The 15,428-nt window shown below is 36.6% G+C and overlaps 1 protein-coding gene across 1 annotated transcript in view; it reads left to right on the top strand.

Moving 5' to 3' along the window:
- LOC146004608 (alpha-galactosidase MYORG-like) overlaps positions 1-15,428 on the top strand; it is a 73,795-nt gene that overhangs the window by 28,904 nt on the left and 29,463 nt on the right. The window lies entirely within an intron of this gene.

The raw sequence follows: 15,428 nt of genomic DNA, 5'->3' as shown, positions 1-15,428 counted from the left end.
GATGCCTCACTATGCCACAAATGTTTTGAACCCTGGTGTTTTATACCTTTCTGCATGACGCAAGTCATTAGAAAACCTACCTGAATCACAAGCGCCTTTGAACAACAGCAGACGTCATTGTTGTGGGCGATTGAAATACTGATTGATTTGGTTTATTTTACTTCGCTTTTCTACCACTTTTGGTTAATCGTGAATATCAGTGATGATATTGATGAAGGGGCACTCACAAAGAACACCCGTGCTCACGCCGGGATTCGAATCAGGCGCGCTGTGCAAAACACTCTGACACGGAGGTTGGCGGATGATCCAACTATCGTACACTCAACTGACGTAACAGTGCCGATTGGTAATTAAGACCACTGTTTATTACATCTTGAGAATGTTGATAAACATTTTAAAATAATTTTGTCCAGAGACCATTCGATGTTAAGAGTTTTCAAATGAATGCTAAATATTTCCAATGACACAATATTAAGCAGTTATACTAACAAAATAATAATAATAACAATAAAAAATAATAGTTTTGCTGGTTAAGTTGTAGAGCAGCCACGGTGATGATATTATAGCATCCATCCAGGCCAAAAGAAACGAAATCTGGAATCAATTTTTAAATTACGTTGATGCGAATCTTTATATTGAATAAGACTTGTGTTGTAACTCCTTTATATTCATTGGTCAAAATCCACCCCGAATTAAGGTTAGATGAACAAGGAACTCAGATGAGAGCATAAGAATGCTTTCTTTCTCTTCCACGTGTAGTTGTGACCATAGGTGTCGATTTCTCAGGTTAGAGTTCCTACCTCAGCATGGGTGGTCTTTGTAAGTAACCTTTCATCAATTTCACCTAATCACCACTCATTCTCATAGTGGCAAGAATCAACACTAAATATTAAAAATACAAATGAAAATCGTCATACGGAAAGAAAAAACAAAGGCTTTTTTGAAATCTTTAATTTAAGTGCATTTTATGCATTGTAGCTGTTTTAGAGCCCGGAAGTTCAGGCATTTATTTTCGTTAAAATAGGCAGGCAAAAAGGCATTTATAATGTGGAAAATAGGCACTAAAAATGAAAAAAAGGCAAAATAAACCGAAAAAAGGCACATTTGAGAAGTCGCTTACTTTTATCTCTAATTTCTGGCAAAATGTTAAAATCTAAATTGGAAAGAGCATTTCAATTTTGTCCGTCTTGATTGCACATAACTACAAGGTGCTTTTTAAGTTCTCAACATTCATTGATAGTCGTCTGTCAGAGAGAATGTTTTTCATAATAGAAAATTATGTTTCTACTTCGACAGAAGTTATTGGAGCATACATAAAACAAGCTAATGTAGCTGGACTCATTTCGGTAACAGCATTTTCACCTTTTAGAATATCACATATCGTTTTCAATTGTTTCAAGTCCTCATTTGCACTCACTACCCGTTTGCACTTTTCCGCAACAGCTGACTCCTTTTCTCCTGGCACTTCCATCATCTGCTGCATAGATTCCTCGAAGATTTTCATAAACTAAACTAACTAACTAACTCCCTAGCCTTCTTAAACCCGAAGGTTCATGGCTGCAGCAACACAGGCCTTCCATCTTTCCCTATCTTGAGCAAGTTCTATATACTCTTTTCCATCCCTACCGATTTCCCTTAGGTCCATCTCAACGTTGTCCCTCCATCTTCGTCTTGGCCTTCCGACAGGTCTCTTACCATCAGGTTTCCCAACAAGAATCCTGTAAACTCCTCTTTCCTCTCCCATTCGTGCCACATGGCCTGCCCACCTAAGTCTTCTTGATTTGATTATTCTAATAATATCTGGACATGAATACAAATTATGTAGTTCTAAATTATGTAACCTTCTCCACTCACCTGTCTCCTCATCCCTTTTAGGTCCAAATATTTTCCTAAGGATCTTATTTTCAAATACTCTCAATTTATGTTCCTCTTTCAATGTAAGGGACCAAGTTTCACATCCATATAATACTACAGGCAAAATTACGGTTTTGTATATTTTAACTTTTAGTTTCTTAGATATTAAACGAGAAGACAAAAGTTTATGAAGAGAAAAGTAACATGCATTTCCTGAATTAAGCCTACTTTTTATTTCCTCTTTAATATAATTTTCATTTGTTAATATTACTCCTAAGTATTTGAATTTGGAAACTGGTTCAAACGAGTTGTTATCAATAATTAGATTTTGATTATTACCTAACACTTGGTTTCGGCCTGTAAGCATATATTTAGTTTTCTCTTTGTTAACTTCCAAACCTATCTCTTTAGCAGTTTTGAAAAATATTTTAGCATTATTCTTAATTGTATTCACATCATCCCCCAGTAAGTCTACATCATCTGCATATGCTAACAACTGGGTCACACCATTTAATTTTAGTCCTTCTTTAGTTTCTTTTACCTTCCTTACAGCATATTCTAAGGCAAAATTAAAGAGCAATGGAGATAATGCATCTCCTTGTTTTAACCCATCATGAATTGTAAATTTGTCAGACATATTAATACCCACACGAATTTTACTTTCTGTTTCACTGGTGCATACTTTTATCATACTAACAAGCTTCTTAGGTATTCCAAACTCTACTAATATATTATATAATTTATCTCTTTTGACCGAATCATATGCTTTTTTGAAATCAATGAATAGCTGATGGACATTTTGATTATATTCCCATTTTTTTTCAAGTGTCTGTCTGATGTGAAAAATTTGATCTGTAGTTGACCTGTTACGTTTAAATCCACATTGATAATCACCTATAATTTCATTAGCATATGGGGTTAGTCTTGTTAAAAGAATGTTAGATAATATTTTATATGTTGTTGAGAGTAGAGAAATTCCACGGTAATTATTGCAGTTCATTTTATCACCTTTTTTAAACACAGGAACAATTATGGATTCTTTCCACTGTTGAGGGATTTCTTCTTTATTCCATATTAATCAAATTAATTTATGAATTTGACATATTAATGAATTTCCACCATATTTAATTAACTCAGCTGGTATTAAATCAATGCCAGGTGCTTTGTTATTCTTTAGCCTTTTAATAGCATCTTTAACTTCAGTCAAGTTAGGTTCTGGAACTAAAGGTTCTGCTGTGTGGACTTCATTTACTTCTGATTTATCTCCTACATGAACATTTAAAAGGTCATTAAAGTAGTTCTTCCATCTATTTAGAATATCACTTGGGTCAGCTAGGAAATCACCGTCTTTATCTTTTATCAAGTTTACTTTAGGTTGCCACCCCTTTCTAAACTCATTTACACCTTTATATAAATCTCTGATATTTTTATTTTTGCTGTTTGTTTCAATTTCGTTAATTTTGCTTTTCAAGTAATCTCTTTTTTTACATCTAAACGTGCGGTTAACTTCTCGCTTTATTCTATTATAATTGTTTAGATTTGTATCATCAGAGTTATTTAACCACCTAAGTCTAGCCTGATTTCTTATTTCTATTAGATTATGACATTCATTATCAAACCATGGCTTACTTTTTCTCGGTTATGGTATCCTACACTTTCTTTAGCTGCTGATTCTATTGCATTACGTATGTGCTCCCAATTCTTATTTACGTCTGTTTCATTTATATTTTCATCATCATTTAAATCCTGCAAAACATCAAATCTATTTGACAGTTTAATTTGGTAATCTTTCTTAGTTCTTTCATCAGTAAACTTTCCTGTATCAAATTTTAAAACTTTTAGATTTTGTTGCTTATGATTTATCACTGAGAGTCTTTCTCTTAATTTAGCAATTACTAAATAATGGTCACTGGCACAGTCAGCACCTCTATGTGTACGAACGTCAATTATACTAGTATGCCTTCTCTTATCAATGAGAATATGATCTATCTGATTATGAGTTTTACCATCTGGAGAAGACCAGGTATATTTATGGATATCTTTATGTTTAAAAGTGGTACTTTTCCCAATTAAATTCTTTGAGGTTGCAAAAGTAATCAATCTTATACCATTATCATTACTTAATTCATGAAGACTTTCTTTACCAATCGTGGGTTTAAATGTCTCTTCTTTGCCAATCTGTGCATTACAGTCACCTAACAGAATTTTCATATCATACTGAGAAAATTTATCAAAGACCTGTTCTAACTCTGTATAAAAATCATCTTTAGTATTATCATCTTTATCTTCCGTTGGTGCATGTATGTTTATTAAAATAATTTTACACCACCTACCCTGTAAAACTGCATATGATATCCTATCATTAATAAATTCTACTGTTTTAAGAGCCGAGATAATTCTATTATTTATGAAAAAGCCTGTTCCAAAATTATGATTTTCAGTACCACCATAGAAAAAAGTATAATTTTTAGTTTTACAATTCCCTTCTTCTAGCCACCTAACTTCCTGGACAGCTACTACATCTAATTTATACTTAACTATCTCATTAACTGTACACTGAAATGCCCCAGGCCGGTAAAGGCTTAGAACATTCCAGGTGCCTAATTTAATAGCCTTATTCCTTACGTAGATCTTATCCTTAGTCCAGGGACCTCCCAAAGTAGTCCCCACCCGGAGATCCGAACGGGGGACTATTTTACCTCCGGAATATTTTACCTTGGGAACATCCATGGCCTTATATTGCTGTTTCTTGACATTTTCTTTTTACAGTGCAGAGTTGTCAGCTCTACGCCTAACCCCCAATATGAATGGAGGAACTACTACACAAGACAAACACAAACACATTAGACAACACAATTACTACACAAGACACACACAAACACATCACAACTATAATACAATATAAACACAAACACACCACAACTACTACACAAGACAAACATAAACAAAAAGAAATAAAGTATTTATAATTATAAATTGTCATACTAATCATAATAATGTTAAGTTTGAAACCTAAAATTCAAAATTTATAACCTTAGACCTACTTTACATTATAACAAAACTACGTTCGCCATTCCAGGTTCTGTTTGCACAGACTCATGTCTAGCAACAGTAGCTTGTGTCTTCTTCCTCTAGGAGGTAGCACTACATTCCTCCCAGAGTTACAAAAAAAAATTAACAAGGGTACCCGTATCTGTCAGGGGGTACCTTAATCCTGGTCGATCTTCTAGGCACATGAGGAGTGGATGTTGGTCGTGGAACAGCGTCAGCGTCTTGGGGTTGATGGACATCAACGTCTGCTTGAGGTGGGGTAATTTTGGAATCTGAATTTCGATTCTCCGCCGCGCCTTCTGGTCCGGGTGGACTATCATCATCCCATGTTTCTGGAAGGTTTTGTTGTCCGTGTGTCCTGTGACGAATCCAACGTGAATGTACCACTCTTTGAGCTCCATCAGCAAAGCGCACTTTGTATAGGTGAGTTCCACCCAACCTTTCTACAATATCTGCCTCCTTGAAGTTAGGTGTCAAGTGCTTCGGTGATTGAATCCATACGGTTTCGGTAGGTGAAAATGTCCTGTATGGTTTGTGGTACTTTATACGTATAGGTGAAATTTCATATTAGTCTATCCCCAAATTTTAACTGTTAAAATTTTCATACCTGAGTATTGGTATCGACATCGATATGGGTATAGATTGAAAGTGGTATTAGCTGTATCTTAGTTACCTAAGAACAACAAAATTCCTTATTTATCTTAATTCCAAACATCATTAACTTACATGAAGAGACTTCTACAATTTTAAAATCATCCTGGGATTCAGATGACTTCTTCGCAATTTCACTTGCCATATGCAACTGTGGGCCAAACACTTTCCAAAATTCCGAGAATTTCATTCCTCGTGCGTGTGTTTCAATTAATTTGATGCAGGGGTTCCAAAGCAGTTGAAAGTTAACATACAGCTGGCCTAACAGGAATTGTAGTGGAACCTTGTTGTACATGGATGCTATAATTGTAATTGTCTCTGGCAATGCACCTTAATGTGCAAAAATAAATTTGAATAGCACAGGGTTTTTTTTCGCTTCACGAATTGAAGCCGCTTCATTTTCTGGAAGAGCATCGATCATCTCACTGATTTTTTCAAGGTTGTTAGCATAATATATAGCTGCTGATATCCAGGTTCCCCATCTCGTCAAGACTGGTTGCTGAGGTAAACTAAGCTCAATCGCAACTTCCTGAAATTTTCGGATTCGAGAGGAAGATTTCAGAAATATCTTCTTTGTGTTCGAAATCAACCTGTCCACTTCAACAGTCAATCATGCACAAGAAATGTTAACCGAAAGGCAATATCCTAACTCAGCATGAAATACTTTTTTCTCACACTTTTCTCCTTCAGCAATGTTGAAACATGCGTGAGTTCAATATTACTTAAATAAGGCGAATATTATTCACATAATAAACGGACGAAAAATTAATGCCAACAACGTTTTTTTGGTGAAAAATAATTTATATACACATTTTTTAAAAAAAATTGTCAAATTTCATTGAAAACGCCAAAAAAGGCATTATAATTAAAAATAGGCAGTGGGGTCCCAAATAGGCAAAATAGGCAAAATGAAAAGGCTTCCAAAACATTCGAAACAACATAAGAAACGTATATCCGGAAAAATTTTATCAATATATGCAGTAGATAAAAAGAGGCATTTTGCCAAACTTCCGGGCTCTATTTATTGTAGAGATATGGAGATTACGAATACGAAAAAACCTCGTCAAGAGAATATTTACGCTTGTTTATTTCCTGGAATTGTCCGACCAGCGGGCGATCCCAAGAATGCGCTAACTTGTAACTTCCGTGAAAACAATGACTGAAAGGCAAACGCGCGGATCTAAACAAGATCCAGCGTGTTCGAAAGGTTTAACAACCTTTCGAAGCCTAAGATTATAAAAGGGAGCTCACTCCCCGAACTCGCTCTCATTTGGATTACTTTTATCATCGAACGCTCATTTGACTCTCATTGGATTTTGACTCTCATTCGACGCTCATTTGGAACATGAATCTCTGATTACACTTTACTCTACAACACATTACAACTACAGAACTACGACGACGGAACACGAAGTTACGGCTGCCTAGCATGCAGCGAGTCGCGCGAGATCGCTCGGATTTGTGAGCCAAGGGTCGCAGGATAGAACCTTGGCATCAGTCACCATTCGGTCTGCAAGAAGCATCTGGACAAGAACATCACTCACCTACCAGGTATGAACAAGCGTAAATAACCTTTAAATTCAACTTTCCATATCTCTTCCCTCTTAATCGGAGCAGGTTCAGCTAACAGGTACAATTAAGCTCTACCTAAAATGTATCATTGAAACATCCCTGTGACCCAGGTAAGACGGGATTACAACATTATTATGCTCTGAATCCCGATATTGTAATCCATCCATAACTTTAACGTTCAACAGATGTATTTTCGAATACTTGAATTGTTGAAAGCAGTTGTTGCATGCTCTGGATTTCTTTAAAGCGTGATTCTTGTGCTAACATGATTTGTGTTCCTTAATATAGTGACGAGGGAAACTGAGCGTCTGACAACCACGCGAGAGATCCGTGTTCGATTCCCGAAATTGGTTGGACTTTTTCCGGCTTCTTCCCCGCATATATGTTCCCGATAATTCACATCTGGATTGTCTCGCTGTTCTTACCAACAAAACATTTTGCAATAGTTAAGCTTATTGTCGTTTGAATAATTGTCTCGTCAACAAGGTGAGACATTTTAAAGAGAGACATTCAAACGTGCTGCGGTAAACAATGGGAAGGCGAACTGGTGACTGTATTCTTGTACGTCCTAGCAGCGGCGGCGCCAGCATTAATCATCTAGGGGTGCTGAGGGGGTGCGATGCTGAAAGCAAGGAAAACGTAATAAATACGCATGCAACCTTTCAAAACTGGGGGAGCAAGGTGCCAAAACGGGGGGGGGGGGGGTGGGCAAGGACAGTTTGCTTTCCCTTGATAGATAAGGTTTAGCATAGTGCGGGGGCAACTGCACCTCCTAATCGCCGCCACTGGTTAACAAAAATTACTCACTGAGATGAAATTATATGTGTGAAATATAACTTTTGGTTGACATTCATTTTCAGGGAGGATGTTCCCCTCTTGCCCTTCCCCTGGACGTCCATGATGATGTGCATTTAAGTCTTATACTCCCAGAAAGTGGTCATACAGTGTAAACATTCAGATGCACGTTGCAGTCTTATTGAACTATGTAGTGAAATACAAAATGAAATTATCCTTGCCTTTAAAAACACAATTTTTGAACTTTTCAATGTAACCAATGGAGGTACAAAATGCATAGTACATTGTACCTTCCGTCTGCCACTTCAGGACAAAACGCGAAGTCCAGAGCAACTTCGCCTTCGTTAAAATCCCTTCTGCCGCACTATTACCAACAACGAACTGTAAAATTTCTTCGTGAACATTGGGCCGACTCCTAACAGTTTTTGAAAAAGCCTGAAATCGTACGTTTACTAGACATGTTACGTGGAACAAATACCTAGGTACATAGAACGTACCTTCTTGTTACAACTCGCATTAAATAATTTCCCGAGTACGGCTTGGTAATACCTTGAAAGCAGCTGAAATTTTAGCTCCAGTGTGAGGAAGAACAAGTAGGTGGAAAATAAACCGTTTATCAACAATGCAAAAATGAAAAAAAAAAACATAACTCACATTAAGCTATAGGAAGTTATCGAAAACCACAAACATACCACTTGAAGAAACAAAATAAGAAAAATTCATAGCAACAATGCTGACGAAAGAAGAAAAGGGCCGCTGATCTTTATAGAGGCTGCCACCAGTATAGGAAAGTGTATATTCGTACATTGGCATCTCTTTCAGTGCTTGCTTGTCTCTTACAATAATAACGGTCTTACTTCAGTACCTAATATTCTGTGCTCAATATGACATGACATAATAATGACACTCTAAGGGTTAGTGTTTATAGTTGGACGTAGGTGGTCTGAAGGGGGTGCGGAAGAAAATTAAGAGGTGCGCAAGCACCCCCTCGCCCCCCCTCCTGGTGGCGCCCCTGCCGCCTAGCTAGCCACTTACAACGAACCAAGAACTTTATTTAGTTAATTCTCATTGTTCACACAAAACATACATGTTCATTGAATACTGGCGTACATAGAGGGGTGGCTGATGATGTTACAGCCCCTACCGAAGTTTTGAAAAAATCAGAATTTTCAAATAAAAATCCGTTTTAAAAAATCAAAATGTGTAAATGCGAAACTTCTTTTAAGGTGAGTTCCGATTATCAAAAGCTTCAACAATACGAAAAAATTCATTATACATCCTGCCCTACAAAACGAAGCCATGTGCTATCCACATTTACTATTCCAGCCCCTCCCGAAAAAGAATTCTGCGTACGCCAGTGTCTTGAACATTGTTGCAACTGAGATACAAAACAACTTTTTTCTCTTTTAAATTATAGTTACCCTCATATTTCATTTTCAAGAATTCGTGTTTATTTTCAAGGCATCACTCTGAAAGAAGCGTGTGTTTGGAATGCTGTGGTTTTCTCCATGCTGCATGGAAATAATTATTCAAATTATTATTATTATTATTATTATTAGTTGTAGTAGTAGTAATAGTAAGAGTATTGTCCCAGATCTTTGACTGTGATAAATTGGCCATTTAAAATTTTCCCCACAGCATTTTTCATAATATTTCACAAGCTCAGGGGGGGGGGGTTTAAACCCCGTAACCCCCGTTTGCGTACGCCACTGATGGCAAGGACAGTTTAATTTATCTTGGTAGACAATCTTAATATTAAGATGCCATCGTGCGGAGGCAAGAAGTGGCAAAAAGTGTTGCCAACTGCACCCAACGTCCCTTAATCCCCGCCCCTGGTAATGTTCATTCCAATAACATTCTGGATGATAATTGGATGGCACTCTTGTATTTTATTTATTTATATATCTAAATAGTTTAGTGTTAATTTGAAAGCAATATCACTGGAGCTTAGTCACAGTGCAACAGTTGGAAACACTGTATAATACCATGAAATATTGTGAAGATATTGTTCTAATAGCTGTAATTATGGTTAATATTTACGGTTATATCTAATATAATACAATTCATTGATATATAGTTTGAAATCAATGCTTTGAACTTCTTTTCTCTTGTGAAAACATTTTACAAAATTCACAATGATTTCAACCAGGAAAGCTGCTAGTCCTAATGAGCATCCTATACTGAGAAAGATAAAGGCACCCGTGAGTGCTTCGATCCTTATGGGATTAGGCGGGGAATCTGTGAGGGAAATTTTACGAAAGAGAAGATCAGTTGTCTGATTGGAGTGCAGCAGTGTCATATGTTCCTCCCAGTGGCCAATAATCCCCGATTCCAACAATCGATGGATTACTTTGTTGAACTTATTCGTGTAAGGAGAAAATTTCTGAAATATAATGACAATGTCAATGGTGTAGAGACACTCTGACATCAGCTGGAGTTTCTTCAGATTCTCTTTGCTCACATGTTCAATGCAACCAACATTTCCAGACTTCAAGTACTCCACAAACACTGCATAGTTTTCCGTGGAAACCAACTGGGACATGGAGCTTCCGTTGTCATACACGAATTTCTTGGTTATTATTCGTTCAGAAGATTCGTTAGCTTCTTCTAATATCTCATATATGTCTTCCTCGTACGTGGTCCACAGTAAGGAACTCCGAACGAAGTCTGAGACTGTCCTCACAGATTCGCCGTACTCCGGCATTGTTAAGGATGCTACCAGCGTGCTACAGTACGCGCATGCGACTAACACGAACACAATTAGTGTCCATGTTAAGATATGGCGAATTGCCGTTTCGCTAGGCCATTTACCTAGGCTCAGCTGCGCCATTAAACTGATCACGCTGAGAAAGCATTGCTGGATGTCTAAGTATCTGCTTGGTGCTTTATGTGGGAAGTAGATCCTCAAAATACGTGCACACAAATGGACCAGTATGGAACAGATCACACTAAACACAATAACAGTACTCCAGACGTTCATTTGCAAAGGTAAGAACACTGAATGTATTGTATTCACTTCTCTTGGGCGTGGCACTAGTAATGTCAAGCACATCTTCATGTAAGGGAACGAAGAGTCAACAGGAGCTGTACCTTCATACTGAAGCCAGCACCCACCGACTCCTAAATCTGCATCTCTGTTGATGACGTCCCCTATCATGCCGGTACCTGTCTCGTTATCAAACAGATCGCCCCACTGTTCTTCAGGAAGAGTGACTGTCCAGCTGAAATTATAGAATTTAGCCACTTCGTCCAATAAAAGATATTCTATACCAGAGTAGTTACCGCTGTAAGAGAGAGAATCCGTTTCGAAGACTGTGAAAGGAATGTACTCAGCTGTCGTAACAAGAAGGACTTGATTGCTCATGTTAATTGATAGATCCGCGAGATTGCTAACTTCGATAGTATCGTTTTCGGATGTTTGAAGTCGAGAAACGTCGAATTTGTACAACGAAAAATCACAAGACTCATTTTGAGTTCTAAATCGATCATCTTCAAGAAATATTTTCAGCACATGATCTGACTTCTTATGACCCGTTACAATCCTTAGCGGAACTGTGTTGCTGCAATGAATAACAAACAGCAACTCTGTCCTAACAAACGCAGAATTGCAGTACTCAGAGTCAAGAATGAAACTCAGCATTTCGTCGTCTGCTAATATCAATACGTATCTAATGCAATATAAATTCTCTAAGATATCACTAATTCCTTCCATGAAGTAATCGTTATCATTCTCTACCACTTGTACTAGAACTATAGGAACGGAATGCAGAAATTCTTCGGCAAAATCTTGCAGCAGTTCTTGGGCTATATCACCTTGCCTGGGCACTATAACGGTTATGCAGGGCACTATACCAAAATAACTCTTGATAAGTGGCATTATGTCCAACATCATTAATCTTGACGTGCATTTGGGTGATTCAGGAAATATGTATGTAGGTCTTTGCATTGACACGTGAAGCAGCGTGGCGGTGAGGATGTGATCTAGAAGCTTCATTCTCAGTAACTGGGAAGAGGAAGAAATAAAATAATTTATAATCATATTTTATAATAGAAAAGTGTGTTGATATTAACTGATGCCAAAACTGTATTAAATGCAATGCAAGATAATTACGATTTATTATTCAATGCTCTCCATGTATTATAAACTGCATAAACGTTTATAGAATTTAAGAAATACAAAAATTTTACCTAGGTAAAGGAACATTATCAAAATTTGGGAAACGAAATAATAGATACCTATTACCTACGGAAAGAAAGCAGGGCAAATTCATCCTGTCCTAGTACTGAAACCATGAAACCTTTAGCGAGGGTGAAGAAAAAATGAGGGAAAATTGTAAGGAACGGTGTGAAAATGAGTTTCAAAATGTGGGCGGATTTTATGAGAACATAGCTAATTTTAATAGAATGAGATCTTAGTTTACAAAAGTAAAATATGTGGTAGTGTTACTAAATCGCTCCAGGTCAAGACATATAACTACAAACAGTAATTTATATAAGATTCATGTTGTACGAAACCCTATTTGTACATGTAGCAATACGTACATCATAGATTTGAGTGTGATAGGTACATCCAGGAAAGAGAAGCACTCTATATAGACTGAGAAATACAGAAACTGAACAATTCCTTCTCTACAGTGTTAGGAATCGTTGAAATTTCATTATAGCAATAGTGATTTGGATTAATAGTAGAATGTGTTTATGTATAAAATAATTCAGACAAGGTAAAGAATGGAAATGTAATAGAAAATAATAACAAGAGTATTAATATTAACTTAACAATAGTTCCAGTCTACCGTGTCCCCGGTGACAAATTTATAATTTGTATGCGTTAGGAATCATAAATTTTGATGTGTGTATGCATCTAACAGTGGGCTAAAACATGTTTATTATATTTTGTTGTTAGGCCTATGTGTTTAATAAGTAGTAGAGCCCGGAAGTTTGGCAAAATGCCTCTTTTTATCTACTGCATATATTGATAAAAATTATCCGGATATACGTTTTTTATGTTGTTTCGAATGTTTTAGAAGCCTTTTCATTTTGCCTATTTTGCCTATTTGGGACCCCACTGCCTATTTTTAATTGTAATGCCTTTTTTTGCCTTTTTCAATGAAATTTGACCATTTTTTAAAAAAATATGTTGGCATTTATTTTTCGTCCGTTTATTATGTGAATAATTTTCGCCTTATTTAAGTAATATTGAACTCACGCATGTTTCAACATTGCTGAAGGAGAAAAGTGTGAGAAAAAAGTATTTCATGCTGAGTTAGGATATTGCCTTTCGGTTAACATTTCCTTGTGCATGATTGACTGCTGAAGGAGACAGGTTCATTTCGAACACAAAGAAGATATTTCTGAAATCTCCCTCTCGAACCCGAAAATTTCAGGAAGTTGCGCCTGAGCTTAGTTTATCTGAGCAACCAGTCTTGACAAGATGGGGAACCTGGATATCAGCAGCTATATATTATGCTAACAACCTTGAAAAAATCAGTGAGGTGATCGATGCTCTTCCAGAAAATGAAGCGGCTTCAATTCGTGAAGTGAAAAACTCCTGTGCTATTCAGAACTGAAGAATGAACTGTCGTTTATTTTTGCACATTATGGTGCATTGCCAGAGACAATTACAAAGCTAGAAAAAAGAGGTGAGAGACTTATAGCATCCATGAAAATCTTCGAGGAATCTATGCAGCAGATGATGGAAGTGCCAGGAGAAAAGGGGTCAGCTGTTGCGGAAAAGTGCAAACATGTAGTGAGTGCAAATAAGGACTTGAAACAATTGAAAACAATTTGTGATATTCTAAAAGGTGAAAATGCTGTTACCAAAATGAGTCCAGCTACATTAGCTTGTTTTATGTATGCTCCAATAACTTCTGTCGAAGTAGAAAGAACATTTTCTATTATGAAAAACATTCTCTCTGACAGACGACTATCAATGAATGTTGAGAACTTTAAAAAACAGCTTTTAGTTATGTGTAATCAAGACGGAGAAAATTGAAATGCTCTTCCCAATGTAGATTTTAACATTTTGCCAGAGATTATAGATAAAAGTAAGTGACTTCCAAATGTGCCTTTCTTCGCTTTATTTTGCCTTTTTTTCATTTTTAGTGCCTATTTTCCACATTATAAATGCCTTTTTGCCTGCTTATTTTAACGAAAATAAATGCCTGAACTTCCGGGCTCTAATAAGTAGAATATATTGAAGGATAAAGTATTATAGACCTGTTCATAATTAGAATTACACTTGTAACAGTGAAAAGTTAAATATCTACAGGTGGGCCCTGAGGGATATGCCACTGCCCTCTTAGGTATAACAAGGCCGATGCAGACTCTATTTATTAAATCCAACGCCATCATTTAGATTAGTTTTGATATAGTATTTCAGTGTGTGAGGATAAAGCGAGGTACTTGCATTATGGTGATAACTGGTGACTCTCAAATATTATTGCCATCTATGACCTACTAATTATAACGTTCCGTATAAATAAAGAGTCTTTATTATAAGAAGCCATTGCACATTTATGAACATGATTAGGTGACGTCACACGGAAAGTTTTCTGGAGAATAATAGTAGTATAATTTCAACAGGTACGCAATTATTTTTCTACAAATACCTCAATTTATTTAAATTCTTCTTGGATCGAATTATTATTATTTTATAAATATATATTGAATTCTGTAATTTTGTACCTCCTATTTTGACATATTGATGTACCTGCTTCTTATATTGCTCATCACTTAAATAAATTATTATTAATATTTAAAAAGAATGCTCTAGTCTAGATATTATGCGCAGTTATCTAAGATTCCCTCCAAACTAAGCCAAATTAATATTTTCGAATAATAATTCCCAACGGGTCCCGTTCTATGCGTTCTAATAATATTCAATACCCCTTAAGATTAAATTAACTTAAGTAATCAAGCATTGATATCAGACCATAGCATTTATATGCACGAAACGTACCTCCACGATGGGGAAAGATTTATCCAATTAAAGGTAATAATGGTACAGAAAGAGCAGCTGCAATGGATAAGGTCCCAAACGTCAAGCGCTCGATTAGTAGACACAAGGCTGCCGGAATACACGCACTTGCATGTCTTTCCCGACATTAGTCACTCGTGTTTGTAACTTCGTGTTTATTATCTGGTTGCATGCGTTGACGGAATTGTCTATAAATGAATAATAATAATATTGATTATCATTACGAAAACATTCATAACGTAGTATTTTCCCCGTGATTAACGATGTAAGCTTAAAAGTATCGAAGACGCATACGAAATATTTCTGTGCGTTTGCATGTATTGTGTGTTAGTTTGATTTGGTGTTTTAAGTCCACTTTATGCACAGTAAGGCTAATCGGGACTGGACCTACAGTTTGAAGTGGGATCCGAACCACTATGTGCCTCTATCGGGTATCGAACCCGGGACCCCTTGATTACAAGGCGACGACGCTGCCACTGCGCCATCGGAGAGGCACTATGTATTGTGTGTGCATACATATACGATTAGA

Source organism: Lepisma saccharinum, chromosome 22 (genome assembly GCF_977018435.1).
Source record: "Lepisma saccharinum chromosome 22, izLepSacc3.1, whole genome shotgun sequence".
In the NCBI taxonomy this organism is placed as follows: Eukaryota; Metazoa; Arthropoda; class Insecta; order Zygentoma; family Lepismatidae; genus Lepisma; species Lepisma saccharinum.
Note: the sequence above shows the minus strand (reverse complement) of the source record. Positions and strands in the feature narration are given on the sequence as shown.